The following is a 22,500-nucleotide window of genomic DNA, read 5'->3' as shown; positions in this document are numbered from 1 at the left end:
TCCCCCTGCAAACGTCAGAAAATATATCGTATGTTGGAAATCATGTCAATCAAATTAAAAGGTTTTCAAGACAGAACACAATCTTAGGTATTTGATTTTGTGAGACTGTGGGTGGGGATGTGTCCCCACAAAGATAAAGAATGATTTTGAGGAATAAAAGCAAGCAGTGTGAAGGGCTGRATGGTTCAGGTGAAGGATGGTGGGTGAAGAGAAGCTCTGAAGGAGCCGGGTCCATCCAACAGCTTCAGCCTAMAAAGATCTCCCAAAAGGATTCACTCACTCTGAGTTGTGCTTCAGGGTTTTGCTTGACTGGGGAACCTCCTCTGACCTTCTCAGCACAAGGATCAGAGCCCATCTCTCCCCGWGRGCCCTRCWGTGGGTTCCCCTCACTGCCAGYCCCAGATCTGTAAACCACTCACCCRGTGCTGCTACTGGGACGTTTTTGCCACATATGACCAAGATTAGAACAATTCTGCTCCGGCTTAGACAGCAGAGAGAGGCAGTCTCCAACTGTGAGAATTTTCAACATCTTGTGTTAGACAAAACACCCGGAGCCCRATGTGTAAATTGTGGTCTCCCTGACCCACTCCTGCATCCCTCTCCCCTTCTGTCTGCACCCTTCAAGAAAAGTTTTGATTTTTAGTTGAAAATGAGAAAGTTGTTTCAGTTTTGGTTCTATATTTTTTTAAAAAATGCAAAAGCTACCTAAAAATACTTTTGGAGGAACTTTGTAAGRGGAAAAAAAAGGAAAAGAGAAGAGGGAAAAGGGTTTATGTAACAAAYGCATGTCCAATAGCATTCTGAAAAAATTACTAGCTCTTACATTTTTCCATTGCTACTTTCTCTTTTCAAAATTTCTTTACAACATCAGACCTTAACAACTGTTCATGAACTTATGCAAAGGACATGGGTGAAAAAATAAATCTGTTCAGTGAAAAAATACAAATATTAGAATGTGTGTGTTTCATATACATTTGTTTCTAAGGCATATTTTATTAGGATATTTCAATTATTTCTAAATACCAAACCAATTATTCCCTGCTCCAAAGAGATCACAGTTTTTGTTTTAAGGTCTTGTTTGAGTTCTAATATTTAAGCCAACCTAAATCTGGAAGCAGCAGAGAATTGTGGAAAATGTGTATACATTTTCTTCACCTAAAGCCACAGCAGAGTTTTCCTTTTTCCATCATTATTAATATAAAAAGATTAGTACAAACAAAACAAAAAAAAAAAGAAAGAAAGAAATTTCACTCCTACTTTCGTATTTCTTTAGATCTTAACCTGACATTAATGAGCAAATACACACTAGGATGATGATCACACTGTAGGATAAAATGGCTCATATACTGTGTTGATAAGTTAAGATGAAAGAAATCCAGAACAAAGACACAACAGTATTGCAGAGATATGTTTAGATTCCAAAATATTTGTATCAGTCAAAGATAGAAACACCCAAGACAAAAAAAACCCCAACTGATAAATAGAAACATCCACTTTTCCCCCACTTGTCTGTATAATAAAGATCCTGTTTCTATTAAAGTGTTGCTCCATCCCTTTGCCTGGCTGCCACACACAATACACAGATCCAGTGTATACATATTTTCCATCTGATCTCGGATGCCTTTGCTCCCATTAAATGTCAGTGCCAGCCCTACGCAAGCGTTTGAGGACAGGATTTACATTACAGGAGACAAAGGAGATGCTCAAACGGGAACAGAGCTGGCATTGAAATGCTGACCCTGGTGATCTCAGGCTGCAGTTAAGGTCCTTATGAGTAACATCTCTGACGCAATTCTGCCCAAATCTCAGAACAAAGCATTACAATTGGCACTGCGCTGGACTACAGCAGWGAAGTTCACAGGAACCATGGCTGCAAAACCCAGCAGTGTTACCTGAAAGGCACTTCACATGATCCCAACCTCCACGTAACCATCCTTACTCTAATCATATGTGATGGTACACCTCTTCATTCGTACTCTGCTGGGCAGTACCCTCATTTCAACAGGAATCATACAGCACACCTTTTCCCCTTGTTTCTTTCCTGCCTGATGAAGTTTTTTTTGTCCTCTTCCCATACCAATTGGCTTATTTACCTAAAACACCATGACACTTTATTCCATCACAGCATGGCACTGCTCCCTCAAAGTGAGATGGGTCATTAGATGTATCATCCTGAAATGCGAATAATAATGCCCAGAAGAGATGAACCATAAGCATCACAGATGGACAAGAAGGGATTAGACATAAATTGGTAACAGGATTGATAACAACTCACAAGTACGTCAGGCACGGTGACACATTGCCTTGGCCGACAAGAACTCAGATTCACAAATTGTGCTTCCACAAGCACCTGCAATTCCCTCACCACTTCACAATAAAGATTTTAAGAATAGTATTTTTGCCAATGGCATCAGCCTGATGCCAAGCACAAGTCAATAGGAAAACCTTCAAGGAAAAGCTGAAGGAAATGCAGAAGGCACAGTGGATGAATGCTGCAGCAGTCAGCTACATATACTTAAGAGAAAAGAGGAGGTTGGAAACCAAAAGAGAATTTTACAACAATATGATGTGTATATTTAAGGGATGAAAGCAGAACTTCACCAAACAATTCATAATAAATGTTATGTGATCAGGTACTTTATGTGTATTTATATATATATATATATATATCTCATTTTTGTTTAACAACATTATAATTGCAGTTAGAAATGGCAACTTTGAGAAATGCTGCCCAACAGCCCCGTTAGGAGTCAGGTACTGCATATAAAGGCACATTCAGGGAAAAGGTAAAGCACCCCACACATGGATACTTTTTGTCTTGATGACTGGAAAAATTCATTTACTCAAGGCAGTAAATAAGGGTGAAATATATCAACCCCACTGACTGTCCTTCTCCCCTCCAGTCAATCTTTTTTTGTCAAAACCAGCTGGCTAATGATATTATCTTGTGATGTTACAGCTACTTGTTTTGGTGGTAGGCAAAGGACACAAGTGGTTACTCTTCATCATCATAAAAAAAATCTGAATTGAGAATAGTTTAAGAATTGCCTCTCAGCTTCAACTAAAGATAGGTAAACATGCTCCTTCACTGAAATAGTCAAGCTAGATCTGAATTAAGGAAAAATAGGTAGAACACCAGGTTTACTGCTTTATTCCATTCACTACAGGAGTTAAACCTGGTATTTTTGTCTAAAATATTCTGTGCCTGACAAACCTCCTGGAACACTGAGCTGAGTACTTTTTGCTCTAAAGGATGCAAGCTGAAACTGTTTTACAAAATAAAGAAAGCCCAAAGTCTTCATCCTTTTTGATTAATGCTAATTTTATCAATTTACTTGTTAACRCAGCACAAAAATTCACATCTTAATTCACTTTGCTTGGATTGTTTATACATAKTTTCAGGAAATGCACATCTCTGCCATCCCATTCTAAAGCCAGGTCTGGCTCCAGCATGGCAGTCGAGGCACACAGACCTAAGAACAAGTTTCTGAATATTACAGCTTCTTCCTTTTATCTTAAATTTCACAAGTAATCTTAGATGGGTGAACTGTGTCATGAAAATGGGAGCCTCTTTATTTGTTGGTTTTTACAATCTATGTAACTCTTGCCCTGCCTCTAATTGCTTTATATTAAATATTCACTAGAAATACATGGAGAATTTGCATATACTTCATAATAACTATTATTTTTGTTCTAAAGACAAAATTATTATTTACTTGGCTAATTTTTTATTTTATTTYTTTTTCCAAACAAGTAATTGCAACCTGACTTGGACACAGTGGCTACAATCCTTCTCCTCATGAATCTCCTGTTGCACAGCACCTCTGACTGTGCCTCTCACCCCACCAGACATGACCTGGACAGTCAAGCACTCCAGGAAAAGGGCTGGATTTGAAGGGCTTAATACAAATTTCAGCTTGAGCTACAAGACAAACCATCAGAAGCAGAAGAGCTATAAAATTCATGTCAGAGGGATCTTCTCCTCCTCATCTCTTACACAGACAATTTGAGAGAAAGGAAGGTGAAGAATGGAAGCTTTCAAGAGCAACCCAGCAAGGATAGATGATAAAATCTGCATGCTACCCYGAGGAAAGAGGGCACAAAGTTCAGTCATATGTTTGTATTTCTAAAGAGCGTAAAATATCAAATATTCCTCTTGAAGAATAATTCTGTCTCTAGTCTCTCACCCAGTGCTGTGTAACTATACAATAAATATTATCCTGCTCACATGCTTCTGTTTACTTAGTATACATTACACTTGATGCTATCTGGCAGCATAAGTTTCAGTTCTGTCATCTTAAAATACTAATAGTTGTCAATCAAAACAGAAAGTGCATAATAAAAATGTTCTAGAAACTAATAACCCTATATTTCTACACCATCAGCTTGGAGCTAAGCATTGCTAAAAATGAGATTAATTATATGTTTGCAGAGGCCCAATACAATCAGACAGTCCTCTAAACAACATCCTCCTAGAAATGGACACAGACTAGATACATAATCGTATATATTGTGTGTGTATATTAGGCAATATATGCAGCACTAAATTAATGGCATTATCTTCATTTGGCCCARTCTTAAAAACCCTCACAATCTGCCCAGTGACAGTGTTAGGTGTAGGATGAGGGAAAATGGCATGGTCAATACCAAAGTAATTTATGGAGGTTTTCTGCAAATATTTACAAGTCTGGAAGTGCCAAGGAGATAACTCCAGGGACCTGTCCTGWGTGTATGAGCAGCATAACAGTTGGTAAACTGTTCACTTTAAGATAGTGTGCCAGAAAACTGTCCTTTGAATTATTTCTGTCAAACTTTAGTGGGAGCTTCASTGCTTGGGACATTTAAACCTGCTCTGGACAAAGTATTAGCAAGTACCCTGTGGGGAACAATCCTGTAATGTCAAGAAGATGGACTAGATGTATAACAGGACTTTTGCTGCTCCGTTTTTTATTACTCTAATCCATCTCCTTTGCTGAGGTGAAGTTTTATGTAGACCTTTAAAATTATGACCATTTGAAAATTATGTCTGTGTCTGTATAATATATACACAAATATGGATGTAAGGTCTGGTTTATAAAAACTGTGAGTACAAAAACATATTTTGCACCTAATTTGCCCATGCTGTAGCTGTAACTATGCAATAATCTGGCAGCTACAGATGGAAATCACCAATGATGGCTATGGGAATACAGAATTTACATGCATGACTGTGACGTGGATTTTCAACTTAGACATGCAGGAATTTAAATATGTGTACTGTGAACAAGGGGGTAACATTGGTGTGTGATATGGTTATGCCTCAAAACCAGGATTAGGCACTGAGCTTTGCCTCTAAATAGAAAATCAGAAATCCTGGAASGTAGACAAGCTAATGCCAAAGCTTGCAGAAGAAGCTAAGGAGAAGTGTCACAAGGAGTTCTAAACAAAATTATTTGTAACAGAGATTCTCAAGGAAAAAGTGAAATRTTTTGTTTGGGTTCCTTCTGCCCAAGCCACTGTGATCAGACATTTCTTTGCTTCCCTCTTTTGCAGAGAAGCTAAAACTCAGTATCACCCTTCCTAAAACCTGAAGGCCACYGAGGGTTTTTTGCACTGACAAAATGCAACAGTTGAAAGTCACTCCAAGCACYGGCTGCAGAAAACACCTCTGCTCCCCAGGCACAGGATGGCAGAACCCTCTCTGGATAAGCAAGGTGTGTTATAGGAGGGGGCAAAGGCTTCCCTTTGTCCATGCATGTTATTGCATTTCTGTTACTGCAGGATGGAAATCCTCTTACTGACTGAGGCACCAGGCAACCACCCTGTGTGATGCCATCCTCTACATACTTCAGGGAAGAAAAACAGTAAGAGGATATGGAGGAGGAAGAGGCATTTTCCTTTTAATCTTTTAGACTGCAAAGGCCATAATTGGCTTTTCTATATAGTTCAGCTCTAGTTTTTCACAGTATTACAGTGAGAAACAGCAGCCTGCACTGATTTTTATACACAAATCTTAATGACTTCAATCGCTGCTAAGGATTGAGAATGGTGGCAGGATATGGCCATTCACCATAAAGGCCCTAAAGCCTTCATAATTACTGAGTATACAGAATATTTATTATAGAGACTGCACTAGGCCTCTTTTGTGGGCTGCCCTGGGCCTGTTCTCTGAGCCACATCAAGCAAGAAGTTTAAATGAAACTGCTCCCAAGTTTCTGAAATGGTTTAATAAAACATATACTGACTGTAATATTCAGTTTATAGTAGAAAACTATTGCCCCTTGGTTTGAAAAATGACCTCTAGTTGGCAATTTTACTCTCAGCTTCATAGATTATAGTCCGTTGTTGGTCATTTTCTCAATCCACAGGGCAATACTTTTCCATAACAAGCTCAAACTGCAATCAGTATTTGTRGGCTGCTACACAAGTTGAGTATAATATGTCTCAACACATTCTATTATATGACTAAACAAAAGAAATAACAACCTGGTGACACAGACATATGGAGAAAAGCAGAGCTATTCTTCTAATGCTGAGATAGCAGAAAAACATATTTCTTTGTATTGTGCTAATTTGTATTAAACTTCGTGTCTTCAATACACAATAATCTCTAATTTGGTTTTTTTGTTAATAGTGTTTTGGTTTATGCTGTTTTATGTCTATTCATATTTTAATGTAAAATGAAAAATACTAAATTCTATTAGTATCAGATTTTAGAAGTGACAAATAATGACAGATAACCTAGCATTATGAAATCACGAGAAAATGTATACACATAGATATGTAAAAGATCATTTGCTCTTAGACTCACAAAACACACGTTCATGATCTCCTGGACTGATATCAGGATGTTCCAACACAGTGGAGCAGACAAGTTGCAAGTGATTGTTTCAGCACCCAGCTCTAGCACTTAAACATAACTGAAAAAACACATTTTGGAAAAACAGCTCCCATACCAGATAATCAGATAGGTAAATTCTGTTGAGAAGAAGTGTCTGAGCAGGAAGTGAGGGAGATCTGGAGTCTGYTCCAAGATGTGCCTTGGATAGCTCCACCAGTGACCACTGTTTTGGAAATGACCCACCTTCCCAATCCAGAGACACTCGGAGCTGCAGGGCTGATATCTCTTACCTGGCTGGAGTGGGGAGAGGTTTAATTCTGTAATCAACGGGTGACAGACGCTCTCGTGGATCCTTTGCTGTAAATACAAAATATTTATAATTACAAGTCTAATACTCATCTCCACCTATAAATAAAACTCTGCAGTTCAAACGTGGTACCCACCCACACTCAGAGCCAATCTTTGCCACTGTTCCTCTGCAAATCATGAGTTTCCTATCCATTAAATACACCAGATTTATTGGAGCTCTACCCTGGGACAGAAGGGAGAATCTTGGCCACAATAAGATCCATAGGACAGAGAGGTTCACTGTAGATCCCTATGAGTAASTTCTGAAATTATAAGAATTATACATCACTGCATTTTGGGATATTAAAGGGACAGATTTTTTTTTTCTTCATTTTCCACTACTGTTCCTACCTCGTTGCTCAATCACAGCTTCAGTTGTATTCTCWAGCTGGAATTTAAGTGGTCTGGAATGATTTAAACATATAGAAACTCCATGCAGAAACTTTAAAATATTTGAACAAAGAATGTATTTGAATGATTACCAGAAGATGATGGCTCTTTATCTTACAAGTCTTCAAGGAATTTAGATGTTTAACTCATTAATAGTGTTTGCTGCATTAGATTTTACATTTTTATGATTTTAGAGGGATGGTTTCCTAATACAGAAAAAAAAACCCAGGCTTTTTTTCTTTCCCCAACATTTTTCATTTTAGGGTAATAAAAGTGACACATATGTGCCATAATGTAATGGATTAATTAAGGAATATGATGTTTATCCTAGGTCCTGAGTTGTACATCTTCATAACTCACTCATAAAAATTAATGTATTATACCACGCTCCAGAATGATATATCTATTTTTACCATACCTGTTGAGAATAAATTGTTCTAAATTGGATTATCTTGATATCCAGTGAAAAATGTAAAAATTACATTGTTATTTTAAGAATTTACATTGCTGTGTATAAGAAAGCATAATCTTCTCACTGTGCTTTTGAACTGTCATGTTACTTCCACTGTTACAAAATCATAATTGCTGCTGCCACACCTAAAATCAAATGCAGTGCATATTGTATTTCTTTATACAGTGCATTTCCTATCCTAATCACAAAACCGTATACAGTAGGGTTTTGGCCAATTCTTTCRTTACTGACTGCTTCTGTATATAAGTAACACACAATTATGCATGCAAGGACTCATAAAATCCTCATTTCTAAAATCAACAGATGAAAAATCCCTAAATAATAATGTACAGATGTTTCATATTTAAATGAGCTGTTGGCATGTAAGGCTGCCAATCACGCCAATACATGCAATAAAATTGGTGAATTTCAAGGTACTCGGMATTTACAACATATTTTTAATTTTTTTAAATCAAAAGATCACTTTAGGAAGATGAAAATGACGACTGTTCAATAAATATATAATTATGTATTTCTGATGTTCTCCTGAAATTTCCATAAGTGGTCAACCACCCTATATTTTTCCATAYCAATTCCTATTCCTTTTGCCTCAAGAAAGTTGATTTTTGCGGTCCTTAAACTGCRATGCCTCACTAAAAGTAAATTATCTGCACGTTATCTGCCGAGTAATCCTCTTCTTGAATACAAGACAGAACATCAGAGTTTCTAATCCTTCACAGATAGAGTAATTCACATCCACTGTAGGTTTTACTGTAAAGACAGAGTAATACAATATGTTTGATAAATCATGTATGTGTCTGTGTGCAGAGAAAAAGGTTTATCTCCTCTCCTACAAGATGCATCCGTATTAAAGCACACACACACATGCTCCCCGTGCTAGCACKGCAACAATCTTTAGAAGTTCTATTATAGAGACATCTAAGTTTAAAAAATGAAGCAGCTCACAGGTCAAACAAGTGCCTGATGAGAAGTGCTTAACCAGAAATATTATTCCACTGATTGTAAAGTTTTCATCCATACATCAAACCCYAGAGTCTATTGATTAAATAAAACTGATCTTTTTTTATTTCAAAGCAAAAGAGAATTAAATCATCCCCATTGTTTTCCCTTTGTTTAGAGCTATCACAGTTTGCACACTGGCCATGCGTCCTGCTTRTAATTACAACATCCTTGAGGAGAGCTTATTCTGCAATGACTGATCACAGGTTTCTTGCCTTTTCCTCTAAATCTTCAGCTCCTGGTCATAATCAATGGCACTTGATGGCCCAATATTCTGATCCAATATGGCAAGTGATATGATCCAAGATCTGCTTAGAATCAATACATTCATTTGCTTCRGGAGATTTTGGATCGGGACAGCTTTAAGTATATGTAAATACAAGAATTTACTGCAATTATGCTGGCACATCTTTCCTTTCTCATACCTCCTTTCCACTGCATAATTAGCTGYGTCATGCCTTAATTTTGCTTGCAATCCCACATAAAGGAATCCAGGCCAGACAGCCCTTGCAAAGCCTTACCAAAGTCAAGGTCTGCTGGCTTAGAGAACASAGGGTCTCTTTCAGCAAAACACATCAAAACACTGCAAATCTTTGCATTGCTGAGCCCTACATGGCATTGTCTGCGCTCTGAAGATGATAACAAATGCCAGCACAGCATGAACATGTAACAGGTGCAGACAGAAATCTTTTTGGAGTTTTTGGAGTTTGCCTTTCTTTCTCCCTTGTGCAAAAATGTCCCGGTTTGGTTCATAGTTCCCTTGGCCTCCTGKGTCTCCAAGTCATCTTTCAGCCTGTCCCAGGGTACCTGTGCAGTGCAATCATGATCTGACACAGCTCATGAGATAACAGGGCCAGGAAATGCTGCCTAGAGGATGTGGCTCCCCTTCTCAAGGCAATCACTGCTGGGCTCAAGGGGCAGCGTCCAAGTTCATTTGTGTGTCTCACCCCACACTTACAGATGAAGGGACACACACTAATCTCAGTTCTGCTACTGTACATACACATTGTTTGGTAAACTGTATAAAGAATCCTGAATACTTTTTTTTTAAGACAAGGAATTTTTAATATACTTTGAATCTTCATTGGTTAGCATGACAGACTAAGGTAAAAGTGTATTAGCAATAATTTTTTTTCCCCAAGTAATTTATTCTCTGTTACTTATTTCACTGCAATGGAGTTACACAACTTCAGAATGAGTAAATGCAGACATCTGCACCAGTTAAGAAGGCTGCAGCTTGGGCACATATTTCAGCCCTTTGGTCTATTTCCACTGGAAATCWGTAGTTCAGCACCAGCAGAGCACAGATGAGAACCTTGTTTCTGCTAAGCAGAATTCTGCTCGCACTAATTTCTGCCCATAGTGACATTCAGAAGAGGATGAATCGAGTCAGAGGGATAAGAAAACTGTTTGCTTATGATGTGGCTGTCACCAGTGAAGAYGAGTTTGTAACACCCTCTAAGCATCAAAATCACACACAAAAGATACATTAACAAAAAAATAAACCCAACAGAAAGCCATACAAAACATATCAATGCAGTTCTTCAAACTGAAAAAGCAGAAGTCAGAAGATCAAGAACTCACAGTTAGGATTTTCCCATTAGATAAAGAACATAAGGATTCTCCTGAAGTCTTTGATTGATATATGATCTTTTCTTTCTTTTCAGGCAGAACAGCTGTCCAGTGAACTAGAAGAAATAGCCCTGAAGACAGCTTTGTGTCTGATATGACTTTGAGAGGGAAAATTATTCCAATGATAAATGCTTTACATGGAACATCTAATAAAATAAAATAAAAATGCCATCCATAAAAGAATTTTTCTTTCTGTTTGAGTAAGCAATCCCTATTATCATCTGTGGGGCAGGGGTGTTCCCACRTCAGACCAAAGAGAAAAGGTATTTCCCTCAAAATTGGATTTGAAATTAACCTAACGAAAAAGAGGCAATAGGTACTTTTAAGAGAAGGGCAACTGCAAAAATGYAGAGGGAAGATGAGAATTTTCTGAACATTGTCAGGACACAATAACCTGGGGTATATTGTAACTTCATTCTTCTTGTGAGGAAATTCTTTAAGTAAGGTGAAACACACGGGTGCTGTGCTGACTGGTRCCTGCCAGAGTAACCAGAAAGAGCTTGGCTATGGTCAAAAAATCCCAAAGCAGTAACAAKCAACACAAACCTYCTCASCAGAAGAAGGTATAAATTTACGTAMATGWATTCAACCTAATGGAATTATGTAAATTACACAAATGGAGAACTATGGCCACTGTGAGAATTGATTGAAGTTATGTCCAGATTAGAGATGGCATGGAGTGAAGCTTTTCTGGAGCTTTGCTCTAGAGCTGTGGTTTGGCAGCATGGTGAGGGGTTAAGAAAAGAGCCTTAGAGAATGAACAGGCACAGTGCTCGGATGAAATTTGTACATATTTGTCATTTTCAACCACGTCTCATTGTGACACTTGAGTGGATGGATGAGCACTGATGGATGCTGTCACACACAGACAGCAAAGGGAAGGGTAATCACAGCTCTGCTTTCCTTGAAGAAGCCAAATCCACAATAACACCAGCAGTGGCCAGCAGCACATCAGTGGATCAGCCACCTGCCCTCCAGAGCCTCAGAGAATCTGCACATGGACTCTGTGCACCAAGACTGAACAAAGACCTGTCCACATCTGATCCAGGACAGGACAGAAACACCACACAGAGGAGCATGTTAACCTTCCACCCATTCTCTTTGTCTTTCAACACAACAGATCCATCCTCAACAGAACTCTTCTGCCTTCCACTCATCTCCAAACCAAACCSTTCTTTTTCTGCCAAATCCTCCCTGTGTAGGCCCCTGTGAGTGCACTTATTCCAGAGCTAATCACAGATAAATGAGCACCTTAGCACTGAGAAATTAAACAGGTTCTCATACACCTTTGCACAGCTACAAATCATTTCTCTCCCTTCCCTTGCGTAACTTGAATGCCCTTCCTCCCCYATCCCAAAGCCCCTCCTTTATCCCCATTTCTGGACTCCTTTTCCCTCCACACAAGGTGCCATTGCTGCTGTTCCTCTGCCAGCCCCCAGCAGCTGCTGACATCTGCCTGCTCCTCTGCCACCTCACCTGCCCCCTCCCCTCCCATCACCGAGTGCCAGCCCCTGCTCTCACACAGATTTGAGATCCACACTGCAGAAATCCTGCTCCGTGGGATTCCAACAACAGAAGAACAGAAGATAAGAACATAAAAGCAACCTCAATGTGGTGTCCCATCAGGAAGCCAACTAAATCTGATAGACACTGTCCCCTCTGACCCATAAGCAGGAAAGGGCTGAGCATTTAGGCAACAGCAGTTCAGAAAACAACTCTATATGGTCTATAACCAGCCAGCAMCACCTAACAAATAAAGAGTATTTGCCTAAGTCTTTACTTTTGAGGTAATCAAATAACATTTTGAAAAAATAAAATGATTTCCACATACACAGGTTATATATATATTTGTTTATATGTTTCCCTCCTTCTCTCTCACTTTTAGTTTGCAGTGACAATCAGCAATTATTTTACAGAGAAAGACTCTAACAAGCTTACAGGATGCCTTTAGTAATAAGATAATTATTTGTAACTCTATAAAGAATTATAATTTTTAATTTAAAAAGAAATCAAATAAAAACAGCTTTCATCTTCCCTACCATGTGAAGAAAACATTCTCTGCCTACAACTCAAATTATCATTCTCTCCTTTGTGCAAAATGAATTGACCCAGAAAACTAAAAGGGTAAGAACCCATATTTGCTGGGCTTATTCAGCAGCCAAAAGTTCATGAAAAACACTGTTGTGTATCACATAGCAACCACTTGATGCCTATTGTTAAAATACAGTCGTTATTCAAAAAGTAAAATCTTGCATTCTCAAATAAGAAGCCAGGCTGCAATGTGTGTTTACTGTTTTGGGGAAACAGTCATCTTGCCATTTTCTCTTTTTCCATAGCCTTGGCATATTTGGTGAGCTATGCAATGTGCAGTWACCCACAGGAAAGAAAAGGAACACAAGAATTCTCCTCCAGTGTTGAGCTCACAGGACAATGTCCATTCAAAGCAGCACTTGGGATCTCTATTAAGAGCATTAAGTTGTGCTCTATTTTTATCCAGCCACACTTGCAGTAAAAATGTAATGTTCCAGGGGAAGGGCATGAGGGAGAAAGGAGAGAGGCTTCTGCTTTCTGACTGTGAGAGTTGCACACTTTGACCTGTTCTTAGAGCAGCTGCTGCCAGAGAGTCCCTCACAMGTGCACAGGTGCCCACAGAGCTCCTGCACATTTGCACCTCCTCCCACACTGCTACCTGTCACTGCAGCTGGGCAGGGGTACGATTTCACAAACATCTCCCTCTTTGCCTTTTCTCCACTTCTTTTGGGTAGAATATGATTTTWAAAGTGAAATATAAGGTAAAACCTATACAGAAGGAAAGGCAGATACAGAGTTACAAAAAAAATATTAACAATTTCTGAATGGAGCTTGTATTAATCTAAAATGTTCGAAAAGTAGTGGCAGATCACTTGAGCTACTTTGCATTTGCCATATTTCCACCATAGCCAAGAGTCAGCTCTCAGTTTGTCACAACTGCATCAGATTKTCTGTTCAAATTATCAATGCAAGAGCAAAAGGGCTTTTCTGAAACAACTGCTGGAGAAGATGAAGGAAAGAATAAGATACAAACTCCCTTCTAGGTTTTATTATGTGTTGGTAAACAAATAGTGCGAAGTAAAACCTCAAGATAATGACACTTWTCATACCAGAAGGGAATAGCGGATTTGCTTACTATAACTTTGAGGTATTTTGTCAAGACTGTGTACAAACAGGTGTGCCAAATTTTTTACTAGTGGTAAGATGCTTGTTGAGATTATCTCCTTATCTGGGAGAGTGTTTAAACTCCTTTTGAGCAGTTAAAATAAGACAGTGGTAGAAAGTAGAAAAAAAGGGAGAAAATGTATGAACACAGACTATTTGCCAAGAACCTTACTTTGAGCCCAACTGTATCCAGGTATGTGTGTGCTGTTTCCAGAGTCTCTGAAAAGAAAAGTGTGTGGTAGGCTGAAAAGCACACATGAATGCATGAGGCTGCAGAGGAAAAACTGAAAAAATGAATTAGGTATACAGGAGCAAAGAGATGGGCTTTAGGATCTGAGAGAAGGATATGGCTKTTACCAATATCAGATGAAAAGCATAGATGGTTGAAGCTGCAGCTCACCTGCTGCAAGGGTTTCTGCTTGCCTTAAAAATAAATTCCTTTACTGGAGGTCAGAGCAGATGCAAAAATCAACTTAACTGAACATCTCAGCTGGATTACAAAGCAGAAGTATCAGTACAATTAGATATTTCAGTCAAGAGTAGATCAGGATGTACTTCTAGACAGTGATTGKCCATACACAGGAATCAGTTTGGTCACTGGTCAGTGGCCTGGCCAGGACAGAGGTGGTCTGGAAGAGCTGGAGTTACTACACTCAAGTAATTTATCAATAACATACTGGCATACTTCATGAAACAAAAAMCAAGATATTACATCCAGTGCACCACTAAAAATTAAGAAAACTTTCTCCCAAAACWGTGAAAGGTATATACTGAAGAATAATGCAGAACTTGTCTAGCTCAACTCAAATTCTCCTCTGGAAATGTATGCTTCTCTCAGAAGCAGATTCCCAGCACAGGGACTGGTAATTTATGATCCACCAAAATACTCTGTTGAACAAAAAAGTAATACCTACACCGTGCCTATGCAAATCAYTAAGAATAAGTGACTCCAAGGACCAGTAAGAACAAAGCCCAAAACTCCTATCAAACATTATCTGAGGTTTGAAAAAGTCAAGACAAAGTGTAATTTTTTTAAATGGGGATAAATTGGGATTTCTGTAACAATTGACTCATTTTGCCTGCTTTTATCTAAGGATCTCAAAGAGCACTCCAAGTGTTAATTAAATTACAAAGCATTTTTGAGACAGGTAAATGGTRTTATGCCCACTGGGGAACTGGGAGAACATTTATGTTTCATTACTAAAGTCACACAGTAATCCAGTGGCTAGTAATACAACCCAAGAACTGCCAGTTGCCACTTCTACTCATTGACTCAATGGCCTCGCAAGAGATAAAATTAGCCTTAAAAGCCAAAAATACTTTTCCTCTTGTGCTTTTCTGTCTTTCAAGACTAGGCCAAGATTCTTTAATTTTATTTTATCCTTCTTCCTCTGCTTACTGGGAGGCCTTTCTTTCAGGTTCACATAAAAGAAGCCACTTCCTAAGCTACCCAAGTGTGTTCAGGATCACAGTACAGCACGGGTAGGAGCTCACACAAGGGCAGTGAACTGCAATATTTCTCTTTAAGAGCTAACACAGCCTCCTCTAACCAGTCCTTCTCCCAGAGATGGCACATCAGAGCTCTGTCCCATCAGAATRAAGATGGGCAGATGTGCATATGAAATAATCCTTGGCTGGCCAATTCACAAATTTCCAATCATCCTTTACCAATGAAAGGGACACAAAACTGCCAGGGGGAACCTCGTGCCTCAAGCGTTTTGTACAAGAACCTCTCACTGAAAGGAACAATATCAAAAACAACCAACCAGACCCTGAAAATGCTTCACACCATCAAGTCTATTCTGCACCCTACTACACCTGAGTTGCACGTGAAGAGATGAGGGAGAAACGTTTCACTGATCATTCTGTAGTTATCCCAAWAAAGAAAGCCACCATTTTTCACTCCTGCTTGGTCCTGGCTGGGAGAGCTGCAGGATGCAGGAGCAATAAAGCAGTAAGGTACAATGCAATCTGCACAATACACAGTCCAACCTAAGGCACATCTAATTCAAGACTGCTACAGCTCAGTTAGAGCTTTAAATAATTATATCTCCATTAGTAAAAAGGCTTTTCAATTTTGTACATAACTACTTATACTAAAAACAGGRAAGCATCTTTTGGAACTTTCTTTAAGCCTTTCAAATGCAATGTTAAACCAAGATTTCAGGCTTTATTTTCCCCCTCATTTCTTGTTATGTCATGAAGAATCAGCTATGTGGAAGAGATGAGAATGTCTTTGATTTAAATGACCAAGACTTAAGATTGTCTTTACCATGGCAGAAAATAAAAGCTACCGSATATATTTCCAGTGGCAGTGTTATTGTTACACGGTATGACAATCATAATCTTTTTTTCTTTTCCTAAAAATAAGTCTAAAGAACCACAGTTTATATACTGCATTCAAAATATTTTTCTTCGTTTACATTGATTGCATATTTCAAATCATGTTACAGCTGTATCGCTTAGCCTAAATCAAATAAGGAATCCACATAAATGCATACACACACTTTGCTTGTTTTTAGACATTCCCAGTATTGACAAGATTAAAATATTTTTCTCATTCATTATTTATTGTGATATGATGAAACAGTAAGAGGATGTATTTAACAAACATCACAAAGTAGAGTTAAAATGTGGACATGCTGTCTCATTTTGATTTTGCTGCGACAGTGTTAAGTATGTGACTCCCTGACTGCAGTAATGACATCTTGGGGTGAGGAAGATTTAAGATGGTTTGCAAGGATGCAGTGCTATCCCAACTCTTCAGCCATGCTGATTRGGAGCATTATTAAACAGATGAAGCCAAGACTGGGAAGAGTGCAGTGGCTGCAGTCCCTCCTGTGGCAGAGGACTGGGGCAATTGGTGCAAGGGCAGCACTGGACCCCTCCACTGCATCCCTTGGGGGTGCAACTGGAATGACTGGAACACACACCACTCCAACACTTCCACAAGCATCAACAATTTTTGGTACCAAAAATGCCTCCTCTGGAAGGTTTCCCTGCCTCCTGGGAGAACCAGCAGTACCTGACAGCTGGAGTTTGGGGTCAAGTAATGCCATATCTGGTCGAGCCCCAAGCACRGTGTGGTGTGTGTGGCTTGGGCAGCCAGGTGTGTTTATCTGGRGCTGAAAACCACAGGCACAGCACTGCACCATCCCAGTGTCCAGCTCACACGTGGGCACCATTCTGCACATTTCTACTGGCAAAAAAAAGGCAAGGAAGGACCAAAGAGCACAGCAAAGCAACTGCAACCGAAACTGGTTCTGCTGGGCAGAGGAGCAGAGAGCTTGCCTTCTGCAGAAWGTGGCAGTATCTGGGTTAGAGCATAGAAAAAGGCACATTTTAGCCCAAATACTTATTCTTCCATACTGCAATCTAAATATACCTCCTATGAYAAATAAAGCAGAATAATCAGAAGGTACTGAGTGCTTAAAATGCACCCCTAACAAAGCAAAACAATGTAATGCATATCYTTCTTTACGTGTCAAACAATTTGCCTAACAAATCATAATAATGCAGAATGATATAAAATTCACCCATCAAGCCCAAATGCATGCACGAAGATTACCATGGCAAAGAATTGTGAATTTCATTAAATATGTTAAAGGCAAAAAAAAAAAAATTCCGCTTTGAAAAATAGTAATCCTGTCTTTCAACAAAAATATTATAGGAAGCTATGAATTTGGTAGATCTGAATAGGATGTTGGTACATGTTTTACTAAGGTAATATAATGGCACACTATTATTAGATCACATTAATCATTACTGTGCCAAAGGCACTGACAGCACCACTGAAAAGGATTGAAAGGGCTGGTAATGGATATAAATTACCCATTGTGTGATAAAAGGATTTTTACTAAGAAGGTAAGAATAAAACAGCAAATTTCTAATATAACTGTTGTGTAAAAACCAAAATAAAAGTAATCCAGTCAGTAATATCCACAAAATCAGAAAGTAAGCACTTTTGAAACAAGATAAAGTCACAATAAAAACTGTATACAATGTAAAATTAATTTTGTGCTGCATAATATTACTATCAATTTAAATAGTTTACACGATGACCTCTATGGTCAAGAGAAAGGTAAGCTTTGTTAATTAGAATYGAGTACGAGCTTCTGCATGTGTATTTTAAGTTTGTGGGCTTGGAATTTTTTTTCTTTTTTTCCTTTTTTAAACATATAATGGCTTCATAACACCCCCCTGAAATTCAAGGCATGTTGAGAGTTTTGTTTTGTGCGTTAACATCACAACAAACAGCACATCTCTCAGATGGTTTTATTTGGATTCCAAATGCTATTACAAAATGAACCACGTCTTTGCTGAGCTATTTAACCATTTGATTGAAACCATTTGTATTACTAATTGTCCAGTCCTGTGCTCCTCCTTTACTCTGGCAAGTATTTCCTGATATTAGCAGGGATCAGTGGAGCGAATTGGTCAAACTGCATCCTTATTTACAGCATTAAAAAAAATGCACATATCTCCTCTGAAGCTGATGGAATTATTCTAGAATCTAGTCACCGCAATTTTTTCCAAGTCAATTGTCTAGAATAAAATCCAGTAGCTCACATTCAATTAGTAAAGTTTTAAAAATTGTGAGCCATACTCTTAAATGATATAAATTCATAAGTACAGACATCAATCCTGGAAACACTTACATCTCTACTTAACTTTACTCACGTGAGTAATTCCATTAGCATCAGTAATTCAATACCTGCTTATGCATTTGCAGTACTGAAGCTTTAATATGCCTGGATATCCTCTCACATCAGCTATAAATCAGCACAATTCCTCTGAATCACAGAGTTTCTACTAATTCACAAGATATAAAAAGGAATGGACAACCCAGTATAACAATTATAGTAAAGAAATAACATAAGAATTTGATTTGGGAGCAGAAGTTATCAGAAATTTTGATTTAAGGATCAATTAATGCATGTGGAATGTGGAATTAATTATTGGTTATTTCCTAGGAAGCTAGACTTTTATTTCAGACTGAGGGCCAAATAACCCAATTCTGATTTCACACCTATTTCCACACCAATCTGATTTCTCAGACTTTACAGGAGCTTTTCTTCTACTGCACTGGAATAGCTCAGAGGAAAATCACATATACAATGTAGTACACCCCTCCACCCACTGATTTTCATGGGTGTTCTTCTCATGCTAATATACGACAGAATATGGTTCTTAATAATATGCATGAGATGTTCTATTGAACTTACGGGAGGGGAAAAAAAAAACACCAAAAAGTGATAAAATGAATTTAATCAGGAGTGTCATGGGTTTTTTTAAATCAGCAGTCTGATGATAAAGTAATAAATGATGATTCATCCCCAACACAATTATTACATATCAACTGCATAAAGATGAATGCTCATGATTTTACCAAGCAGACCTTTTTTTTGAAAAAAAAAAAAATCTATTTGTAGCTCACTACAACCTGAAAGAACTACAATAAAAAGTTTTGCAAAACAGATATTATATTTTTGAAGATGAAAAAAATAAACCATGAGAACTGATTTAAAAATCTAATTTTGGTATATCTCACTTCACATTATTTTTTCAATATGGAAAAAAAACCCTAGACTCAGATCCATAAACAGAAGAATGAGATCAAAATAAGTGTTCTTACCAGTTATTCTTAAGCCAATGAATCTGTTCCCTGGATGAGGAAATTCTTAAAAGACACAGGATTGGTGCTGAAGGTCACAACTGGAAAAATAAAACCTGTGAGAAATTTAATATGTCAAAACTCAATGTTTGAATCAGACATTTACATTAAAATAATACAATGCCACCTCAAGCAGACAGGACAGCAGACAGCATTAAGAATTACAATATTAATGGGATTAACACCTTTTCTTTTTTAACCTTTCATAATATATGTGTTTGGTGGTCATTTCATATTTGGAACTAAAAACTTCTTTCAGTTCTGGAATGTTTTGAGAGGGAAAACCTCCTCTCAAGATAATGATGAGGAACAGAATGAAATTCTTCTGATCCTTTCCCCTAGACAGTACAGCAAAAGAGGACAAAACAGGATAAAACAAAAGTTGCACAGCATACTCCAGAAACCCAGTTATTCTCTTTGACATTGATATTCTAATCTTTCAAACTGAGTAAAAAGAGAACAGCTACTAATTGTATTTTTACTTTTTTTTAATTCCATTTTATAACAGAAATAAGTCCTTTGTAGATGATCTCATCTAATAAACCCTACTTAAAAGAGATAAGAGCCAGCAGTAAAAGCCAAGCAGAATACTTCCAAGATATTTGTCAGTAGTGAATTTAGGGCCATTACATTAGTAAGCAAAATAGAAACAAAAACAAAGGGCATTCTTAGAGCAAAATAAAGTTCACTCGACTGAAGCTATAATCTGAAGAATTTATGACTGAGAATTCGAACTATGTTTATTCCTATGAATGTCTAACAAATGAAATTAAAGGTCACTTCCAAATAATACACTCTGTACATCTACATCAACCAAACTCTTTCATAAAGCAGGCTYTGAAACCCCAGTTCGAGCAGCACAGCCTTAGGGCTTCACCTAACACTGATTGCCCAGAGAAGCACCGAGTGCGCTGCAGAGCCAGGCTCTGGTAGTCAGGGTGGACAACATTTCTGTGGGAATTTCCCATTTCTGTGAGAAATAATCAAGATCTTGGCCATTTGACTGCATCTGGTTTAAAGTGGTCAGCACCAAAAGGACCACACTGCAGCACAGCGCTGTTTGTTGGCTGGAAGGGCAAACAACGATTCTGGGGGCTCCTCTTGAAGATGAAAATGCTGTGAAATAATTCTGAAAGCAGAGGTTCACTACCAAGCAGCCCTCCCTTACTGATAACAACACTTTCCATGTACTCTCCAAGCTCTCTGCAGTCTCCACCTTGTCCAGATCACATCCAAAGTGCTGCTGCAGAGTCCCATTCTCTCCAAGCCACCTCCTCTTCCCCACTTTGGTTTCTCCACCACACCAACCACAGGTTCCTCATGTGATGGTTCACCCCAGCGTTTCCCAAATCCCACTGCCTCCCTCCTCGCTTGTACACTCAACCAGCCTTTGTCACGGGCTTCAAATCCTTTTCCAAGTGATGAATCTGCCATGCAACTTCTGTGACACAGGAGAATTACCCCAATTAAAAGCTTCAAACCCCTCCTTCATAACTCATATTTCCACAGTAAATCACCAATTCTGCAGTAATCACCTGATTTGCCATCCCATTGCTCCTCACATGCAGGAAGACATTCCGCTCTGCTCTCTCCTCATGCCCAGTTTTCCTTTACCTGCCAGTTATCTCTGGGTTGATATTCAAATTATAAGCTCTGAAAGGCAAAGCCTGCCCTCTCATGAGACACTTTCCTATCGAGCTGAGTGGGTGGGGAGCAGGTACAAGGCATTACTCCAACCCAGCACCCCATATCCAATGGGTAAACCCAGCTACACGAGAAGAAAACCATTGGGATAGCCCAGCCAAGCACCTACAGTSCTGACTGTAGAGAATAAAAAACCTTTTGTAACTGGCTAAAGAAAACCCCTGTCATCAGATTTGGTCTTCCTAAACATGAAATTGTRTCTAGATAGCATTCAGATCACATTCATGAAGGCCCACACCATTTTAGAATTTAAATAAGTGAATTTCAGTTGCTATATTTGAACACACAGGAACAGCAGATTTCTGGACTGCTGCAGATAAACATAGGTCCCATCCAACATTTTCAGTTGCACACTATCTAAAAACAGTGACAGCTTGTTTGTCTGGAATTTCTGCTGTTGTTGATGTCTTAAAACCTCAAAGATATACCTTTCTAGTGCTTACTAGCAACTCATTCAGTGTAAGAAAGCCAAGGAACTGAAACAAAGATAATAAACTGTTGGGTTTCTAAAAGATGTTATCTCAMTAAACAGGTTCTTAGTACTCCTACACCAACATCATAGACTACATTTTTGCTATGCTATTACAAGGCTACTTGTGTTTAAAAAAAAAATTCAGCTTTTACATACACGCTCATGACTTGCAAAATTCTAGGAATGATTCTCAAGGGGCTTTCASTAAGATGCTTTATAAATTCTGATGACAGACAGAACACAGTAAGGCTTCATCTCTTAAAGTCCTGTACTGATTTGTTTGGAGGCTTCATGTCATTGATCAGCATGTCAATGTCTCTTGCAATCTGCTTTCCAGTTCATGACTGAGAGTGAACCCCTCAGGTTTAAAACCTTAAATGATTTAAGGTCTGTGATACATAACCTTACGAACAAATTGGGAAAATCTGTAGCTTTACACATTAAACTGTAACAGAAATGATTTAAAGCCTTATAAAAAGGTATTTTACTTACCTGTGCTAATATTATTCTAACACATTTGACACTGACTATGTAAAGCAGATATTTTAAAGGTACAGGCAGCAAGCTGCCTGGAAACAAATTAAGATAGTTCCACTTAGGTCAAATTGGGCCAGTTTACCAGTGTCTAATACACTCCCTGGCATTAAAAAAATGGCCCCATGAATCCTTACAGACCCATTTATTACAGTAAGCCTCCCACAGTAACACTCCTGTACAGTTGCACTTGGCTCAGTGAGAAATCCAGCATAGCCCCAGAGAAGAAAAAACCCCAAAGACCTTCTGAAAGAGTATGG

General features: G+C 38.5%; 1 protein-coding gene across 3 annotated transcripts in view; it reads right to left on the bottom strand.

The window, feature by feature from the left end:
* ZNF536 (zinc finger protein 536) overlaps positions 1–22,500 on the bottom strand; it is a 337,374-nt gene that overhangs the window by 264,405 nt on the left and 50,469 nt on the right. For 2 of the 3 annotated variants that reach the window (XM_057373165.1, XM_057373167.1), the window contains exons 2-3: positions 19,492–19,586; positions 7,111–7,177 (exon numbers count right to left, since the gene is read on the bottom strand). The gene's annotated coding sequence lies outside the window, so the exon portion shown is untranslated. The remainder of the gene's footprint in view (positions 1–7,110; positions 7,178–19,491; positions 19,587–22,500) is intronic. The other variant, XM_057373166.1, reaches the window with a different exon arrangement.

Source organism: Malurus melanocephalus, unplaced genomic scaffold (genome assembly GCF_030028575.1).
Source record: "Malurus melanocephalus ecotype Western Australia unplaced genomic scaffold, MMel_1.1 scaffold_188, whole genome shotgun sequence".
NCBI classification, from domain to species: domain Eukaryota; kingdom Metazoa; phylum Chordata; class Aves; order Passeriformes; family Maluridae; genus Malurus; species Malurus melanocephalus.
The sequence above is the reverse complement of the archived record's forward strand: the minus strand, read 5'-3'. Positions and strand labels throughout refer to the sequence as shown.